Raw genomic sequence first — 20,636 nt, 5'->3', positions numbered from 1 at the left:
ATGGAAAAAAGATATTCCATGCAAATGGAAATCAAAAGAAAGCTGGAGTAGCAATTCTCATATCAGACAAAATAGACTTCAGAATAAAGACTATTACAAGAGACAAAGAAGGACACTACATAATGATCAAGGGATTGATCCAAGTAGAAGATAGAACAATTGTAAATATTTATGCACCCAACATAGGAGCACCTCAATGCATAAGGCAAATGCTAACAGCCATAAAAGGGGAAATCGACAGTAACACAATTATAGTAGGGGACTTTAACACCCCATTTTCACCAATGGACAGATCATCCAAAATGAAAATAAATAAGGAAACACAAGCTTTAAATGATACATTAAACAAGATGGACTTAATTGATATTTTTAGGACATTTCATCCAAAAACAACAGAATACACTTTCTTCTCAAGTGCTCATGGAATATTCTCCAGGATACATCATATCTTGGGTCACAAATCAAGCCTTGGTAAATTTAAGGAAATTGAAATCGTATCAGGTATCTTTTCTGACCACAATGCTATGAGATGAGATATCAATTACAGGAAAAAATCTGTAAAAAATACAAATATATGGAGGCTAAACAATACACTACTAAATAACCGAGAGATGACTGAAGAAATCAAAGAGGAAATCAAAAAAATACCTAGAAACAAATGACAATGAAACACGCGGACCCAAAACCTATGGGATGCAGCAAAAGCAGTTCTAAGAGGGAAGTTTATAGCGGTACAATCCTACCTCAAGAAACAAGAAACATCTCAAGTAAACAACCTAACCTTACATCTAAAGCAATTAGAGAAAGAAGAACAAAAATACCCCAAAGGCAGCCGAAGGAAAGAAATCGTAAAGATCAGATCAGAAATAAATGAAAAAGAAATGAAGGAAACAATAGCAAAGATCAATAAAACTAAAAGCTGGCTCTTTGAGAAGATAAACAAAATCGATAAACCATTAGCCAGACTCATCAAGAAAAAGAGGGAGAAGACTCGAATCGACAGAATTAGAAATGAAAAAGAAGTAACAACTGACACAGCAGAAATACAAAGGATCATGAGAGATCACTGCAAGCAACTCTATGCCAATAAAATGGGCAACCTGGAAGAAATGGACAAATTCTTAAAAAAGCACAACTTTCTGAGACTGAACCAGGAAGAAATAGAAAATATAAACAGACCAGTCACAAGCATTGAAACTGAAATTGAAATTGTGATTTAAAATCTTCCAACGTACAAAAGCCCAGGACCAGATGGCTTCACAGGCGAATTCTATCAAACATTTAGAGAAGAGCTAACACCTATCCTTCTCAAACTCTTCCAAAATATAGCAGAGGGAGGAACACTCCCAAGCTCATTCTACGAGGCCACGATCACCCTGATACCAAAACCAGACAAAGATGTCACAAAGAAAGAAAATTACAGGCCAATATCACTGATGAACATGGATGCAAAAATCCTCAACAGAATACTAGCAAACAGAATCCAACAGCACATTTAAAGGATCATACAGCATGATCAAGCGGAATATTACTCAGCCATAAAAAGAAACAAAATTGAGTTATTTGTAGTGAGGTGGATAGACCTAGAGTCTGTCATACGGAGGGAAGTAAGTCAGAAACAGAAAAACGAATACCATATGCTAACACATATATATGGAATCGAAAAAAAAAAGGTTATGAGGAGCCTAGGGGCTGGACAGGAATAAGGACACAGATGTAGAGAATGGACTTGAGGACATGGGGAAGGGGAAGGGTAAGCTGGGACGAAGTGAGAGAGTGGCATGGACATATATACACTACCAAATGTAAAATAGATAGCTAGTGGGAAGCAGCCGCATAGCACAGGGAGATCAGCTCAGCGCTTTGTGACCACCTAGAGGGGTGGGATAGGGAGGGTGGGAGGGAGACACAAGAGGGAGGGGATATGGAGATATATGTATATGTATAGCTGATTCACTTTGTTATACAGCAGAAACCAACACACCATTGTGAAGCAATTATACTCCAATAAAGATGTTTAAAAAAAAAAGAAGTGTTATCTAACTGTAGTCCCTCCTGGGGTTCACAGTCTGTGCGTAGAAAGGACATTGAAAAGTAGTTGCGAAACCGTGATAGGCATGATGTAATTGAAATGCTCAGAGGATGCTTTAGGAACCCACAAATGGTCATGAGTCATTTCAGAGAGTTGATGATGTTTGATTTGGGAATTCAGGGTTGTCTCTTAATTTTCTGTGGAAGTGTACATCATTATCCCAATATTATGGACCAGGAAATTGCAGCTCAGGGAGGTTCAGCAAACTTGTGAAGTCTTGCCATGCCCAGCACGGTGCCTGATACAGAGCACAGCTCCTAGTCCCGATGTTTGTTGAACAGGTGGATGGGTGATGGGTAATTTGGTGTCCAGAGAAATGGAGATGAAGATATTACTGTATTTACTGGAATTTTCTAGAGTACATATTTTCAAATTTCAGAAAATAAACTGCTTAGTGGTTGGTTCAGGTTACTTTCTTGACTCATGATGTATTTTAAAAGAAAAAGAAGTAAAATTCTTACTGTTATAATAACCTACCACACAATACCAGCAATGAAAACACACACACACACACACACACACACACAGAAATTGCCTAAAGGGCCACACATAACTGTTAGATAATTATAACAAACTGAATGAAGAGGGCAAGGGAAAAGCTTATAAGAAAATTCACAGCTATATTCATACACTTTAATCATGATTTTATATTACCTTCAATAATTCAACAAATACTATTACGAATACCCAAGTACTTTATATCTCCTTTTCTCATATGTTTGTAATCTAACTCAGAGACCGAAAGATGTAAGAATCGTCTGAGACTGATGGTTTTTGCATAACAATGATTTTAACCTAGATACCATGGAAAGTAAATAGCCAATATCCAGGCAGGCACTTTTAATAAGTTATCACGTAAAGTGAATTATTTTCATTATAGCAGAGCAGCAAGAACCTTGTTATGGTCACCTATGTGCTTCTCTCTTTCCTTCTATAAATAACGAGTATATTGTTTTGGGAGTTAAGATGGGTAAATTAAAGTAACTAGAAATGCGCTATGTTAGAGAATTGTTGCTAGATGAAAAAACATTGTAACAGTGGTAAAGTTGCTCTGTCTTAGTTTTCCTTCATCACGCAAAGTGAGATTGGCGCATTGATTAGAATGATTTTGGGGACTTTAAAAACTGTTAGCTGAAATATGGAAATAATTTACAGTGAAAAATAATTTAACATATTTAGTAATAAACTCTAACTTGTACTTTTGTATGGAAAAGGAGGAAAACAAGGTAGCTATTTAGTAGATGAAAATCTTGGCTGTCTTAAGTTCCTCAAAAACTGATCCTAGGCTGACAAGATGATTTACTGTCTAAACTCCAGTCATGTATGAGAATGGAGAGCGTGTGATGACAGCGGTGCTGCAAGAGCAGACACGGAGGAGGATTTCTCCCGGCAAGCTGTCCCGGACCGTCCCCTCCTCCATCAGCGGCCCCTCCTGCACGCGCCACCCTCCCGCACACACACGTGTGTCTCAGGAAAGGGGCACACTTTACTGACCACAGAGCCTCTGCTCACCTTACTCACAGCCTCTTCTATGCTGTCGGATGCTGCGAATCTGGACTCTTTTCTCAGTTTGTTGTCTCTCCAGGCTTCTCCTGCAGGGGCCTCTCCCCATCTTTACGAGGTCAGAGTCCTGATGTACAGTTAGTCATATTCTTGGTCCCTGAATGTGCAGCGTGGGGATTTGGGGCTGGGGGTGCCTCGGTCGGAGCAAAGGGAAAGTGGTCTCTGGAGAACGGGGTTTTGTGTGTTTGAAGCCACGACTGTGGGTCAGTGAAAAAGAGAGAGAAATCGAGAGCATATTGGACTTTCCCTAATGTTAAGGAAGGAAAGGTATCAAAACTAGTCATTTCTATAGATACCAGAGAAACAATGACAGAGAATGTGAACAGCTGACAGGACGGTGTGGTTGTATAAATGGAACAGCAGGTACGACCCTGGTGAATCACAATGCAGTCGGTTAACTGTTAATATATGATCAGTGTTTCTAGTTTACATATTCTATTTGATTGTAACTTTTGCCTCTTGTTGCCTCAATATTAAGACCGCTGTAATGCGGAACGCTGCAGGCTAGTACCCTCCTCAGATACTCATTAATTTCCAATAAATCGTTTGCGCTTTACTTTGAGCGGCTCACTTTTCCAAAACTTTAACATTTTCCCTGTGAGCCCTTCTTTACACCTATTTTATGGTTAGCGGCTCGACATACAGCAGTCACACCAATTTGTCAAGGAGATCCACTGTTAGCATATTATACGCTTTCTAACACCCCGTGTCTTAGCTTCCCCTTCACATGGGGCGAGGGTGGGCCTGCGTCATCTCTGCAGCTCTTCCTGTTACAATCTGTAACCATATAAGCATCGTGGGGAGGTTAGGGTGTGGGGTAAAATTCAGAAAACAATCTTCTCTTTCCTTTCTCCCACATGTACTAGAAATATGCTTGCATAAACCAAAAGAAGGAGTCATCTATTAAGTAGAAATTAAAATTCTAAGCTCAAATACCTGTAACTTAACCCTGATTAAAGTTAGGTTGAGAAAAGAGGGTAAAACTTCAAAAAGAGACACCTTTAACAGAAGAGAAACACAGTTACTGATGCTAGTTCTTTGAGAACAGGTAAAGAAAGCACTGGATATACATTGCCTTTTGTTCAGGCTAGAAAACATTTCTATATCTGTGTGCATATAACAAGTTTAATTTATACTTATTCTTTATTTTATGTCAAAAAGCTATTTTATTTTAATTGTATTTTCTAAAACAGGCAAAGAATATTCCTATTTTTTCCAATATTTTCAAGGGCTTCGAGCTGTACCACTTGACCTTGTCCCACAGGTCCTTTAAGCTATCCTCACTCTTTCGTGCTTTTTTCTTTTTGCCGCTCTAACTGGATGAGTTCCACTCTCCCACCTTCCAGCTCACTGGCCCTTCCTTCTGTTTTATCTAGTGTGCAGCAGCCATGGCTCACGGACCCAGCCGCTCCTGGACTGGGGCACGACCCCGTGTCCCCTGCATCGGCAGGTGGACTCTCAACCACTGCGCCACCAGGGAAGCCCCGGGGTGTCAGTTTTTTGAAATTTATTCTGCTTGGTGCTCTCCAAACTTCCTGTATCAGTGATTTGGTGTCTATCATTAATTCTGGAATGTTCTTCAACATTATGACTTCATATATTTCTTCTGCTCTGTTCTCTTTCTTCTCCTTCTGGCGTTCCAATTATACATACATTACACATTTTGAAATTTCCCCACAGTTCTTAAAAGTTCTATTCTTTTTGTTCATTCTTTCTTTGCCTTTACATTGTAAAGATCCCATTGACCTAATCTTCACATTCCCTGATTCTTTCCTTGGCTGAGTCATATTCTACTAATACATCAGTCGAAAGCATTCTTCATTTCTGGTACACTCTTTTGGATTTCTATAATTTCCTTTTATTAAAATTTTTATTGGAGCAGAGTTGATTTACAACGTTGTGTTAGATTCAGGTGTACAGCAAAATGAGTCAGTTATACTTACATATATATCCACTCTTTTTTAGATTCTTTACCCATATAGGTTATCACAGAGTATTGAGTTCCCTGTCCTTATTAGTTATCTATTTTATATGTAGTCGTGTGCATATGTCCATCCCAATCTCCCAGTTCATCCCTCCCCACCATCTTTCCCCCTTGGTAACCATAAGTTTGTTTGCTTCATCTGTGGCTCTTTTTCTGTTTTATAGATAAGTTCATTTGTACCCTGTTTGATTCTTTCTTAGAGTTCCCACTTCTCTGATTACATTATCCACCTGTTCTTACATGTTGTCCCCTCTTCATTAGACACCTAAATATACAAATTCTAGTTATTTAAAATTCCTGCTCTGATGATTCCAACATCTGTGTCATATCTGAGTCTGCTTCTGATACTACATTTGTTTCTTCCGACTTTTTTTCTTGACTTTGGCATGCCTCGTAATTTTTTGGAGAAAGCTGGACATGTTGTACTGAGTAATAGAAGCAGAAGAAAATAGGCATTTAGTGTGAGGATTTATGTTGTGAGAAACATTGGGGTTCTCTTGATGTTTGCTTTAGCTGTAGGTGCCAGAGGCTTCAGATTCCTTGAGCGTTCTTGTTTTTATCTCCTCTTGATTCTGGGCTGCATTTTGCAGCAAATTTCAACTGTCATCCACTCTTGCTGTACAAGAGCCCTGTTGGTGTGGTGGTGAAGTGGGGGAGAGGAGAAGTGTTCTATAATCTCAGGGTGAAATCTCAGCCGTGTAGTGGGATGGGACCTGCACAAGTGCGTCTCCAGTAGCACAGCTTTTGTTTGCTCCCTTGGCTTATGCAGGAAGGTTGAAGTCAGAGGAATGCCCTTCCTCCAGATAAGATAAGGATCAGGTGAACCCTTTTCCCTGGAGAAGACACCGAGCATGTTTCACAACCACAGCTGGGAGGGCATTTTCCTTGGAACTTCACAGGATTCCTAGATGTGAAATCCACAAAAGCGTGGGGATCCTTTGAAGACCATGGACTCACCCTGGTCCAGTACAGCTTTTTCTTCTTGAAAAGATGGGAGTGATAACTTCTAAGTTCTTTAGAGCTGTCAGAGCTGAGACTGAAAGTTCTGCTTATGTTACAGTCAAGACAGTCAATGTATAGAAGAAAACAATACCGTTCTTATTTAGTTTGTCCAGATATGTTACTTTTAATTTAAGAAGAAAGTGTTTTGAAGATAGACATATTTTGAAAAAACACATATCTCCATAATATACAAAAGTTGTCTTATTAGAAAAAAATGAACATTTCAAAAGTTATATAATTTCAGTTATTTTTAGTATCCTCTTGCACTCTCAAAAGTGCTTGGTTTGGACTATAAGTTATATGAGAAGACTCAAGCACCTACAGTTACAAAGCCCTGGAAAAGTGCTTGACTTTAATGCCTTCATTTCATCTACAGAGACTCACTATCTATTATCATTACAAGATCCAAATATTTGATAAATATAAAATCATGTCCTTGGGTTATCAGAGAATGGCATAAACTTGTCAATAAGTAAATTATGCTTGTCTATCTTGTGTGCAAACTGCAAATATCCCCATCAAGCTGATGAGACTGTGGTTTAACATCTGCTTCTCTAGATGGAGCTAACCAATTTCTGTGATGAGGAATTTTCTTGGATTTGTATTAAATTACTTTTATTCCTAGGTGAGAATAGATGTTAACAATAATAATTTTCTTAGAAGTTATGGAAAAGGAAACATCTGACTTCCTCTGTTTACGACAGAGATTTCCTACGCCCCACATTAGAAAGGCCTGCGCTTCAGAGCGCTTTTCTTTGTCAGAAGAAAATTTTTATCACCGTCAAGTTAGATACATCAAAAGAAGGGCAAAGATGAAAAAGTGGACACTAAGGATTTTTCCCTTAAGTCTTGCTCTTGAAAAAGCCAAGATCGCTTCCCTTTGGGTATTTGAGATTATAGAACAGAGGGTGCAATGGAAAAGGCCTAAAACATCTGGTTTGAGCATTCCATGCTGAGATTCAGAAACGGGGGATATCACAGGAGACACAGGGGAGGAGTGTGTCAAAGATAACTTTTTCAGATTGAGTCAGTGATAAGTTTTACTTATTAAATAAAGTCGAGACCAGATACACGTTAACAAAATACAGTGGTGAGCAAAACAGTTTAATACTTTGCCGATTGCTCCATAGTTAGTGAGATGGGAAGCAACAGCCATACAGTTAAAAACAGCCCAAGTGCTATGAAAGAAAAGTGCAGAGAAGTATGAGAAAATGAGAACCGGATCTTTGCAGGTGCAGGTGGAAGGTGGAGTAGTGGTCAGAGGGGGTGAAGCTGGAGCTGAGGTATGGAGGGTGTGTGGGAACAGAACAGAGTGTCGGGGAAAGAAGAGTGTTTCTGACAGAGGGAACAGTATAGGCGCGCGCCCTGAGGACAGGAAATGAAGCATGTCAGAGAACTGAAAGCAGATGAATGTAGCTGGTGTGGAGGCTGAAAGGAATAAAGAAACGAGACTAGAACGAAGTAAAGAATAGAGACAAAAGACCGAATGGAGAAATGGTGGCCTAGGCAATGCACGAGAACAACATCCTCTGACTTTGATCTGTGGTCCAGGGAGGAGTCAGAGACCACGTTCTGTTGTTCCCACACCCGTTTTGGACCCTGCTTGCACTCCGTTCTCTTATACATCTGTACTCCTCTCCCCAGAAGGCATCTCCACCTCCTGGATGTGTTGCGAGCAGCCCCAGTCGCAGCGCCTTGCAGACCCTTCCATGGAGGTTTCTTCTCACCCTCCAGAGATCACACAGGCCAAGAGTGGTGCTGACACCGTCCTGGATCCCAGCTCCCTCGCCCGCTCTCACTTCCTCTCATGTGTGAGGTCTTCCCTTTCGACGCCCAAAACCTGAACACAAGTTGAGCCTGCGTCTTGTCTGTTTTGCTCATATGAGTTTTTAGGACTTAGTTGTTTTATTGCAGCAGTTTGTTTACCCCTGTCTGCACTACTTGACTACAAGTTCTTTGAGGTCTGAGCTCCCTTGACTGGTCTGAATTTGAGCGTCGAATTTATTCTTCAGAGTAGAGATGCTTTTCCTTGTCTGCCCCACACGGAGAATGACGTGCCCCGAGCCACACACTCGTGGTCTAGGAGGGATGAGGTTGAGACCAGCGAGGGCGCGGTTCACAGAGCCTTATGCCACTCCTGGTGCTGTCATTCCTCATCTCCCGCTCAAGGAAACACTGCCACGTGGATTAAGGGACTCCACTGTAGGGAGAATCTTGACTCTTGGATCTACTGTCACTTATTTTTCAAGCAAATCTTGCACATACTTGAGTGCTTTACTAAAAAGTAAAATTTTGAACACACGTCAAGACTGATCTTCACATGCAAACTAACTATTACCTATAGGATGGGAACAACAAGGTCCTACCGTAGAGCACAGGGAACTATATAGTCAATATCCTGTGATAAACCACCATGGAAAAGAATATGAAAAGGAATGTGTAGATATATGTATAACTGAATCACTTTGCTGTACAGAAGAAATGAACACAACATTGTCAATCAACTATACTTCAATAAAATAAACGTCTTTACATTTTTTTAAAAAATAAAAAGCTGATCTTGACAAACCGTGACTTAGAAGTTCTCTGAATGAGACTGAGTAAATCTTCTCTTAACAAACTGAGGGCCAATCTTGACATAAAATTGAGAGTCATATCATAGTCATACCATCCCATTTTCGATCTTCAAAACTACTGATCCAAAGATTGATATTAAGCCCTTTACAGGCTCTCAGGGCTCCAAGTGTCGTGAGAGTTGCACCCTGCCCAGCTCCAGAACCCCAGTCACACGTAGCCTTCAATTGTACGGTTTAACTCAGGGTTGCAGAGTCTCTGTGGCTTCTTCCTAGGGGAGGATGTGATGTGTCAATACCAAGTTACTGATCACTGCTTTACCAACAGTGCATTCCAGATGTTTCCAAGTCCATTCATTAGATTAGTTTTCTATGGTCTTTTGACGACAATATTATTTGAGAGGAAATCAAATTGTCAGCTATGGTCTACCCATATATATCTGTGAACGTATTAAAACTTTTAAATTTTAAATAGTTCTTTGTTTAAATGATTGCTGTGGCGTGATATTTTAATAGTTCTATTGTTATCTAGTAAAATCTTAACAGCATGTCATATAATTAATTTAGAAAACCTCAAATCATTGATTTCTGGTTCCAGGGGCAGAACTCTCATTCTCCCCGACCAGTACGCTTCAGTCACAGAGGTTACGCCTCTTAAGCTCTCTGGTGGTCAGCAAGGCCACACAATTATAGCATAAGTCTTTTTTATTTATTTATTTTTTTTTGTGGTACGCGGGCCTCTCACTGTTGTGGCCTCTCCCGTTGCGGAGCCCAGGCTCTGGACGCACAGGCTCAGCGGCCATGGCTCACGGGCCCAGCTGCTCTGCGGCATAGCATAAGTCATTTTAATTCTCATTTGAAATATGTGGTTATTCAGGAGAGATTGACAGTGCTATGATCTAGCCCGTGAACTGGGAGCCCTTCTGGGCCAGCAGAATATTTTCTATGGTAGAAACTACAAGGTTATTCAAGGTGTGTAAGCAGTGATTTGTGTAATCTAAATATATTTTAATGACTATACAGTCACAATTACACCACATGTACAATACAAAAAAAACAAATAGCAATTTTTTAACATAAAGAGGCTTTTATAATTAGCCATCAAAGACTTATTAACTTGATTCAGAGTGAGTTTTAAGTGTGGACTCTCTGCAAAGAGACATATTATGTGCTGGTACCAAACACACTTCTGAAGCCAATATTTTCAGATGTGTTTTTTTTAAATAAATAAATTTATTTGTTTATTTATTTATTTATTTTACTTGGCTGCTTTAGGTCTTCATTGCTGCACGCAGGCTTTCTCTAGTTGCGGCGAGCGAGGGCTACTCTTCGCTCCGGTGCACGGGCTTCTCATCGCGGTGGCTTCTCTTTTTGTGGAGCACAGGCTCTAGGCGCTCAGGCTTCAGTAGTTGTGGCACGTGGGCTCAGTAGCTGTGGCTCACGGGCTCTAGAGCACAGGCTCAGTAGTCATGGCCCACGGGCTCAGTTGCTCTGCGGCATGTGGGATCTTCCAAGACCAGGGCTCGAACCCGTGTTCCCTGCATTGGCAGGCGGATTCTTAACCACTGCACCACCAGGGAAGTCCTTCAGATGTGTTTTTACCGGAGCTGTAGTTTTAAGATCTCACATTGTAGTGCTACAGACAATGAGACATTACTGAATTTTTCCATGGCAGTTGGAAATCGATTTCATGCTGTTTGCTAAGAACTGTGCACTACAGTAAAGCTGCCAAGGGCTCCCAGCCAGGGGATACAGTGTAATACTCACCAACCAGCTTATGACAAGTATCAGAACTGTAGCCAACCAGACACTGACTATTAAATGATAACTAAGATGAATCTGTTGAAAATTTGACTTGAAAAGGGGACAGAAATAAAATGTGGTCCAACAGACCGAATGTATAAAACAGAAACAGCTGCTTACTGTCTACTTGTTGACTTGAACAAATCTCCTTTCCTAGTCATTAAAACACTTTTTTCAAGGCCATGTACAAAGTCTGAAATAGCTATTTTGTCAACACACATCTGCATGATCTCAAAAGCTACATGGTACGATTTTACGATACAATTAGTGGTTTCATCTGGAAGAGTCCAAAAGAATGTGAAAAAGAGGAAAATGCCTTTCAGGAAGAGGCAAAAGGATGTGTTCTAGAAGAATAATGATAACTTTCCACATTAGTGCACAATAAATGTCCATTTTATTACTGCTTTACAGACAGTGATGAAAAGATTAGCTGAGATATGAGAAAATAGGCTGTAGTCATGGAAGTGATAAAACAACGTTTGCATAAGATTTAAAATCACCTTACTCTTTCCTTCCTAAATTAACAGTTTATTTGAAATGAGTGTAGGAATAATTGCTAAATAAGCATTTAGTGATTAACAATTAGCAAACACTTCATTTCTCTTGGATGGTAGTGAAGGGTGACAGAGAGAGTACTGGTAGGACAATAATAATTTATCATTCCATAAGCAGTGTTAATACCTGTAAAAAAATAGGTTGTTGCCTACAGCTTTAGTGCTTATAGCATAAATTAAGTTCTGAGGAAGATTTTTTATGTTCAAAGATAAACTTTATGGACAAGATACATCTACTTTAGATAAAGTAGGGTGAAATACATTTGATTATTGGTATTTATCACCTATGTAGACTACTGGCCTCAGGGTGGCAAACAGGTAAGTGATTTGAAGGGGCTTCGTGGGGCGTTGTGTTGAAAAAGATTCTGAGGACTGACTGAGAAAGTATATAATGATAGTGATGTTTGGGGTGAGTGTGGTGATTGATGGCCCATATACCTAATACTTATTACCCCTAGAGGTTGTATAGCTTAGAAATTAATTCAAAGACAAAACTAATTCTATTACTTATGTATCCCTGAACATATATTCAACATTTAAACTTAAAGAAATTTAATTAAATGTGCAGTGAAGGTGTAAGTTCTTTTACTCTCTAAATCATAGTTGGTACTTTCTGTGGTATATGATAAATTTTATAACATTTTCGTGTTTGGGGTACCTTTTGGTTGGGAAGATAAAATGAAACACATGTAGTAAAGCTGAAAGCACAAGCCCCACTCCTGACAAAGTATTTACAATAACACTTGACATACAACCGATAATCCAAAATTTCCCATAAGCTGCTGGGATAGAGGGCATTAGAGTGATTTTAAATTGGAGTTTACAAGACAATGAAGTTTGGCTCTAATCTTAAATAAGTAAAAACTGTTTGAAAGGGGATCATAATTACTGTCTGAAATTGTAAGGTATAGAAAACAGAGTCACTGGACTGTTGGCAGTGTAAACGCTCTGATTCCTGGCTTCTCATCTCTAGGCAAATCTTCTAGAATTAATGTTCTTGTAAGTATGCGGATGTTCAGAACTTTTGGTTAATACCGAGAGCTCCATAAAAAAGATCACTGAAATCCAATTGGAAAATTTAACTATTTTTCCACCATTTAAACGTATCTGCCTGAAGGGAAAAATACATATATTAGGGTTAGAGTTAAGGCCACAGGCTAACTCATATGTTAATAATGACAGACACCTTGAAAATGATCAATGTGAAAAACAACCGTCTCACTCCAACAAGTTCTATTTTCCTTAAGTTTCTTTTTGAAAGGAGCTGACCCTTATCTGATAGCTGGTTTTCAAAGGGAGAATGAGTCATGTCAAAAATGTTGTCAATTTTGCTTTTATGAGATTTGGCAAAGGGCTTTCTATTTTCTTCATACTTTATGAGATCTCAAAATAGATTTTGGAATTTCCCCTCCTAGGGTGAACACTCTAATACCAACTTGTGTTTAAAAGATACTTTCAGTTTTCAAAGAGCTTTCACCCATAGCATGCAGCTTTCTCAGCCATGACAATCTCCTAAGGGAGGGAGTCAAGGTGTTAGCACCCCTGTTTCAGGGTGAGAAAGTTAAGACACAGCTGATTGAGGGGTTTTCCACAGACACATGGTTGCTAGGAGTGAAGGTGGAAATTGAAACCCAAGCTGCCTGACTCATAATTTAATTGTTCTTCTGACCATGTTATATTGAGGGCGGTGGGAAAACCTGTGATTCTTCCTCGGGAACGACTGCCCTTCCTTCTAGGACAGAGTAATAAAAATAGGGGGAGGAATGCGCTTAATAAAGGCCGAAGAAAATCTCGGCAGGAAAAATGGTTCTGCTGTGCTGCCTTATCTTTTCATCCTTTCCCCTCTTCTTTCACACATCGCCCAGATGACATCAATCGTTCAGCTCAGTTTGCTCCTACATCCTGATAAGTCCCGGACGTACAACTTTAGCTCAGATTTCCCTTCCTTCATAACTTTAGACCTAAGTATATACTCATCTACCGGATGCCTCTGCTGGAATGGCTTCCAGGAGAGCCTGACTCAAAATTCCCCAGATGGAATTCACCATCTTCTTCCCCAAGCTGCCCCCGCTCTGTATTTCTATGTTGGGATTGACACCTTTCTTCTCGGAACTAAATAAAACTTGGGGGACTTCCCTGGTGGTCCAGTGGTAAAGAATCCGCCTTCCAATGGCAGGGGACGCAGGTTCAATCCCTGGTCGGGGAACTAAAATAGCTCATGCCTCGGGAAAACTAAGCCCGCGCGCCACAACTACTGAGCTCGTGCGCCTCAACTGGAGAGCCCACGTGCTGCAAAATACTGAGCCTACATGCTGTGAAGCCCAAGCCACAACTAGAGAAGAGAAAACCCACATGCCACAACTAGATAGAAGCCCGTACCGCAACGAAAAATCCCACATGCAGCAACAAAGACCCAGTGCAGCCAAATAAATAAATATTTTTTAAAAAACCCCAAACTTGGCTGCATCTTTACATCTTTCCCTGTTAATCCCTCATATACAAGAATTCTCCAACCACTGCTGATTCAATTTTCCAGACACCTTTTAAATTCTGTTGTCTTTTTCCTCCTGCCTTTATTCAGGTCTCATAAATTTTCACCTGGATTAAGGTCCACACGTCCTTCAATCTGGCTTCTCCCCAGTCCAGTTTCCACACTGCAATCACCTGGCAAATCTTACCCGGCGCATCTGTGATGAAATTCTCCCTCCTTAAGGTGGCCTGTAGAGCCTACGTGACCCGGCTTCATCCTCGTCACTTTCTGTTTCACCATCTGAGATCACTCAACACTGCAATCTGTAAAGTGTAAGTCTGAGGCTGTTCCAACTTCTATCCTCGTTCTATTGCTTTTACAACATTGATGGGTGGTCTCACTCTCCTGCTACCAAGTCCAGTTCACAACGTGGTGTCCCTCCCTGCCCTTTGGAAATTACACACCCTTGCCTGGTGGACTTGGCCGTACGGTTTACTTTGCCTGGTGAGATGTAAGCAAAAGTGGCACGTGTCACTTTGGGATGACAGCTCTGTGCTTCATCGCGATGTTTGCCTTCTGCCACAAGACAGGCAATGTCCCGGATGAAGAATGACCTGTCAATTTGTGTCCTGGAGAAAAGAAGGCAGGGAGCACAGCAGAGCTGATACCGAACGGGGTACTTGGCCTCCTTAATCAATGGAAATGGACTAGATGTGCACTGCCATGTGTAAAACAGACAGCTAGTGGGCACCTGCTGTATGGTGCGGGGAGCTCAGCTCTGTGCTCTGTGGTAACCTAGATGGATGGGATGGGGGGGTGGGATGGGGGAGGGAGGGAGGCACAAGAGGGAGGGGTTATAGGTATATGTATAGCTGATTCACTTCACCGAACAGCAGAAACTAACACAACATTGTAAAATAATTATACTCCAATTAAGCAAAAGAAAGAAAGAAAGAAAGAAATTGACTAGAGGCCAGACAAGAAATTCAGGCAAGGCTTAACTGGGGCCCCTGCTGCAGGAGCGGGGAGCCAGAACAAGCAGCAGGGGCCCTTGCTCACTCCCCGAGGCGGGGCGAGTTGCCTCCTTACATGGGGTGAGGGCGGGTGGGCATGTCCAGGGGTTGGGCCGGAGGCGGGGCTTAGGTCGCCGCCCACCCCTTAGGTGGTACTGAGTGCAGGGGGCCTGTGCAGTGCCCTGTTTTTGCTCCTGGCTCTTCAGAAGTGGCAGCTGGGTTTTTGATCTTTTTGTATCTTGTTGTCCATAATTTGCCCCAAGTGCACATGCACGCAGTTATTTTTAGTCCCTTATGGTTTCTTTGTGTTTTGTTGCTCCAGGAGAGGTGTGTCCAGTTGCCAGCACTGCAGCAGAGGGTCCCAAGTCCCAGGTCCCAGCCTGTCTCAGAGCTACAGCCAACCCATGATGGACACATAAACCCCAGAGACCTGGAGGTCTTTTCTGTCATTTCAGCATGATTTAGGCTCCTTGACTGACTCACGTGTCTGCAGGAGTCTCCTTTTGGCTCAGCTAACTCCCCCCATGCACTGTCTCCTGTGAAATGTCATTCCTTCAGATCTACTTCTAAGTCCTCGACTGGGTACAGCTTTTGTGTTTCCATAGCACTCCTCACGGTACTCCCCATAACAATAACGCTCACTGCGTTGCAGTTATTCCGTCATTGTTTGTATCCCCTCCTAGATGGTGGGCTCCTTTTTTTCACATCTTTTTTGGAGTATAATTGCTTTACAATGGTGTGTTGGTTTCTGCTGTATAACAAAGTGAATCAGCTATACATATACTTATATCCCCATATGCCCTCCCTCTTGCATCTCCCTCCCTTCCCACCCTCCCTATCCCACCCCTCTAGGTGGTCACAAAGCACCGAGCTGACCTCCCTGTGCTATGCGGCTGCTTCCCGCTGGCCTCTTTCTTGTTTTCACCGCTTTATTTCCACCTCCTAGTACCTAGTGCATAAGTGTTCCACAATAGCTATGTTGTATGAATGAATGAGAAATAAGTAAATGGAGGAAAAGTAGTCAAGAGAAAATCAGTTGTGTGGGTCTATTTCTGTTTTGTATATAAGTTCATTTGTATCATTATGGTTACCAAAGGGAGAGGGGGGAGGGATAAATTAGGAGTTTGGGTTTAACACACACACTCTACTACATATAAAATAGATAACCAACGAGGACCTACTGTGTAGCCAAGGGAACTCTGCTTAATATTTTGTAATAACCTATAAAAGAAAAGAATCTGAAAAAAATACATATATATGTATGTATAACTGAACCACTTTGCTGCACACCTGAAACTAACACAATATTGTAAATCGACTATACTTCAAAAAAAAAAAAAACCCAAAACAACAAAAAAAGAGTAAACTGGTTCTCACATGCAAATCTTGTGGAAGGTTTTCAGCTTCAGAGCTGCCTGAGCAGCAATGATACTCGGGGATTTTTGCTGCAGTGACAGACGGAACGCTAAAAGAAAACCTGTCATCACTGACCTCTCACCTGCACTAGCCTCGCTCCCTGTCCTCACACATTTGCAGAGTACAGAGCCGGGAGGAAAGTTTTATTCGTAGATTATAGCCTCAGCCGCGCTTTTGTCCCATGAATCCCCTGAATGTGCTCGATGTCATTGTTGCAGTCACGCCCGGTGATGACCCCACGGCCTCGGTGGGCAGTTTATCCTCCAGCACAAATGCCAAGGCAGACCTACAGGGGGCAGGCAAGGAGGCTCGACAGGTCAGTCTTCCTTACCTCGGCTGATGGACCCACTTCCTTCTTCACCGCGTGTGTTTTTATCCAAGATGGCAGACAGTATAATTTTAGTCTAGAATTGTGATAATTTTAGTTTTGCAGTAAAACCACTGCATAGCTTGAGGTCCATATTTGTGTTATATGTTGCTGACTCTTTAGTGACGTATATGCAGTAGGTTCGCAACAAATATTTATTTTCAGTCTATACTCTCCTCTGGCTATTGCTTAGATTTTCCCTTCACTATCAAATGTCTTGAAAGCATTAACAGAATAATTTACATATGTTCACATTCATTCTCTAATATCGCATTCACATTTTAGCCCATTGCTTTTTTTTTAAATCTTTTACCTTTCATACTCCATTCAAACTGACATTTACACACAGACACACAGAGACAGATACACACACACACACACACACACACACACATACACACACACAGCCAGGTCACAGTTTTAACGTGAGGTCATGATCATCCCATGACAAAATTCTATTAAGAGAAATTTCCTAGAATCTCTCTCTGCCTCATTTATATTTTTCTCTTGTCTGCATAAGCCCTTTATTTTTTTAAATTGACGTATAGTTGATTTACAATGTAGTGTTAAGTGTGGGTCTATTTCTGTTTTGTATATAAGTTCATTTGTATCATTATGGTTACCAAAGGGAGAGGGGGGAGGGATAAATTAGGAGTTTGGGTTTAACACACACACTCTACTACATATAAAATAGATAACCAACGAGGACCTACTGTGTAGCCAAGGGAACTCTGCTTAATATTTTGTAATAACCTATAAAAGAAAAGAATCTGAAAAAAATACATATATATGTATGTATAACTGAACCACTTTGCTGCACACCTGAAACTAACACAATATTGTAAATCGACTATACTTCAAAAAAAAAAAAAACCCAAAACAACAAAAAAAGAGTAAACTGGTTCTCACATGCAAATCTTGTGGAAGGTTTTCAGCTTCAGAGCTGCCTGAGCAGCAATGATACTCGGGGATTTTTGCTGCAGTGACAGACGGAACGCTAAAAGAAAACCTGTCATCACTGACCTCTCACCTGCACTAGCCTCGCTCCCTGTCCTCACACATTTGCAGAGTACAGAGCCGGGAGGAAAGTTTTATTCGTAGATTATAGCCTCAGCCGCGCTTTTGTCCCATGAATCCCCTGAATGTGCTCGATGTCATTGTTGCAGTCACGCCCGGTGATGACCCCACGGCCTCGGTGGGCAGTTTATCCTCCAGCACAAATGCCAAGGCAGACCTACAGGGGGCAGGCAAGGAGGCTCGACAGGTCAGTCTTCCTTACCTCGGCTGATGGACCCACTTCCTTCTTCACCGCGTGTGTTTTTATCCAAGATGGCAGACAGTATAATTTTAGTCTAGAATTGTGATAATTTTAGTTTTGCAGTAAAACCACTGCATAGCTTGAGGTCCATATTTGTGTTATATGTTGCTGACTCTTTAGTGACGTATATGCAGTAGGTTCGCAACAAATATTTATTTTCAGTCTATACTCTCCTCTGGCTATTGCTTAGATTTTCCCTTCACTATCAAATGTCTTGAAAGCATTAACAGAATAATTTACATATGTTCACATTCATTCTCTAATATCGCATTCACATTTTAGCCCATTGCTTTTTTTTTAAATCTTTTACCTTTCATACTCCATTCAAACTGACATTTACACACAGACACACAGAGACAGATACACACACACACACACACACACACACACATACACACACACAGCCAGGTCACAGTTTTAACGTGAGGTCATGATCATCCCATGACAAAATTCTATTAAGAGAAATTTCCTAGAATCTCTCTCTGCCTCATTTATATTTTTCTCTTGTCTGCATAAGCCCTTTATTTTTTTAAATTGACGTATAGTTGATTTACAATGTAGTGTTAACTTCTGCTGTACAGCAAAGTGATGCAGCCATATATATATATATATATATAAGAATAAAAGAATATATATATATAAAAGAATATATATATATATATTATTTTTTATATTTTCTTCTATCATGGTTTATCACAGGATATTGAATATGGTTCCCTGTGCCATACAGTAAGACCTTGTTGTTTATCTGGCCTATATAATAGTTTGCATCTGCTGACACCAAACTTCCAGTCCAACCCTTCCCCACCCCCTATGGTAGCCATAAGTTTGTTTTCTATGTCTGAGAGTTTGTTTTGTAAGTAAGTTCATTTGTATCATTTTTTTAGATTCCACATATAAGTGATATCATGCAATATTTGTCTTCTCTGTCGGACTAACTTCACTTAGTATGATAATCTCTAGGTCCATCCATGTTGCCGCAAATGACATTATGTCATTCTTTTTTATGGCTGAGTAGTATTCCATTGTATATATGTACCACATCTCCTCTGTCCGTTCATAGACACTTAGGCTGTTTCCATGTCTTGATGCCTAAGCCCTTTAGATTGTTGATTTGTTGGGTGGTCTAGTCAGCTTTGATTCAGTCTTCCTAAGATGATGTCTTGGGTTACCCTTCTGCACCACACCACACCTTGTAGTCCACAGGTGAGAGATGCCCTGTACTGTAGTTGACCCAGGCTCCCAGATACTGCACCTGGACCTGGCTCAACATTTCAGGTCCTGATTTCTTAGGAGGGGAAATTGGAGAATCACATGCTCATGGCTTCCCTCCAGGAGCCTTGAGCACCTCTGGAGTCCTGCTGGGATCTCTACTTGACTCCAGGGCTCTCTGATAGTGTAGCTTGAATGTTACAACCTGGAAAACAGGGATTTCTGAAGAAAAGTCATAAAGAGTCAGGAGTAGGAAAGATCTCACGCCACACAGACAAATACCTCATCTCATGGATGAAGACTCTGAAAACCAAGGCATGTTTAATGGTTTACTGGTTTACTGGAGCTAACTGGTGGAAAGTGTACAAGTAGAGCCCAGGTCTCCTAAGTTTTTATTGAGTGCTCTATTATTTACACCATCTCATCTTTTCTTTTCTTCCCTTCCTTCCTTCCTTCCTGCCCTCCTCCTTCGTTTCTTTCTATTAACAGTGACTATTTTTCAAATAGTTTCTGAGCCTCATTGGACTTACTGCTGTTGACATTTTAAGTGAAGCCTAGCAGGGGACCTGTTGCAAAGCCCGGGCTTTCTGCACCCAGGGTCGCTAGTGGAGAATAAATTAAATAAACTCATATCTCAGATGGACAAGTTGGATGGGAACATAGGAACCAGATTAGGAGTTTACTGAGAATTAAAAATAGCTCAAGGTTTTCAGCCTGGTAAAAGGCTGACAGTACAGATGTGCCTGGGATAATGTGGCATTAAGGATTTTTAGGAAAGAGGAGAGGGAAGAGTATGCATTTCGATTTAAAGATATTGAATTTGGGATGACAGTAATTCATCCAAGTGGAGATATCTGTCAAGCAGTGGAGATTAAGAAAAAAAAGATGAGCAGAAGAAATGTCCGGGTTGATAGAAGATGTAGAGACTGTGAGAGGTTTGCTCTTATTTGAAGAAGGGAGACTTTGCTGTCTTCCTGCAGAAGATTGGAGGTGGAACTGTGCACAGTGTCCGCAGTGTGAGAGCAGCTCTAGCCACAAGGACTCGTGCGCGTCAGCTTCCCATTGCCTACGAGGCCCCCGTCTGCTAAACATTGCCTTTTTTTTTTTTTTTTTTTCGGTACGCGGGTCTCTCACGGCTGTGGCCTCTCCCGCTGCGGAGCACAGGCTCCGGACGCGCAGGCTCAGCGGCCATGGCTCACGGGCCCAGCCGCTCCGCGGCACGTGGGATCTTCCCGGACCGGGGCGCGAGCCCGCGTCCCCTGCATCGGC

Source organism: Lipotes vexillifer, unplaced genomic scaffold (assembly GCF_000442215.2).
Source record: "Lipotes vexillifer unplaced genomic scaffold, Lipotes_vexillifer_v1.1 scaffold214, whole genome shotgun sequence".
In the NCBI taxonomy this organism is placed as follows: Eukaryota; Metazoa; Chordata; class Mammalia; order Artiodactyla; family Lipotidae; genus Lipotes; species Lipotes vexillifer.
This window is presented reverse-complemented; position numbering follows the sequence as displayed.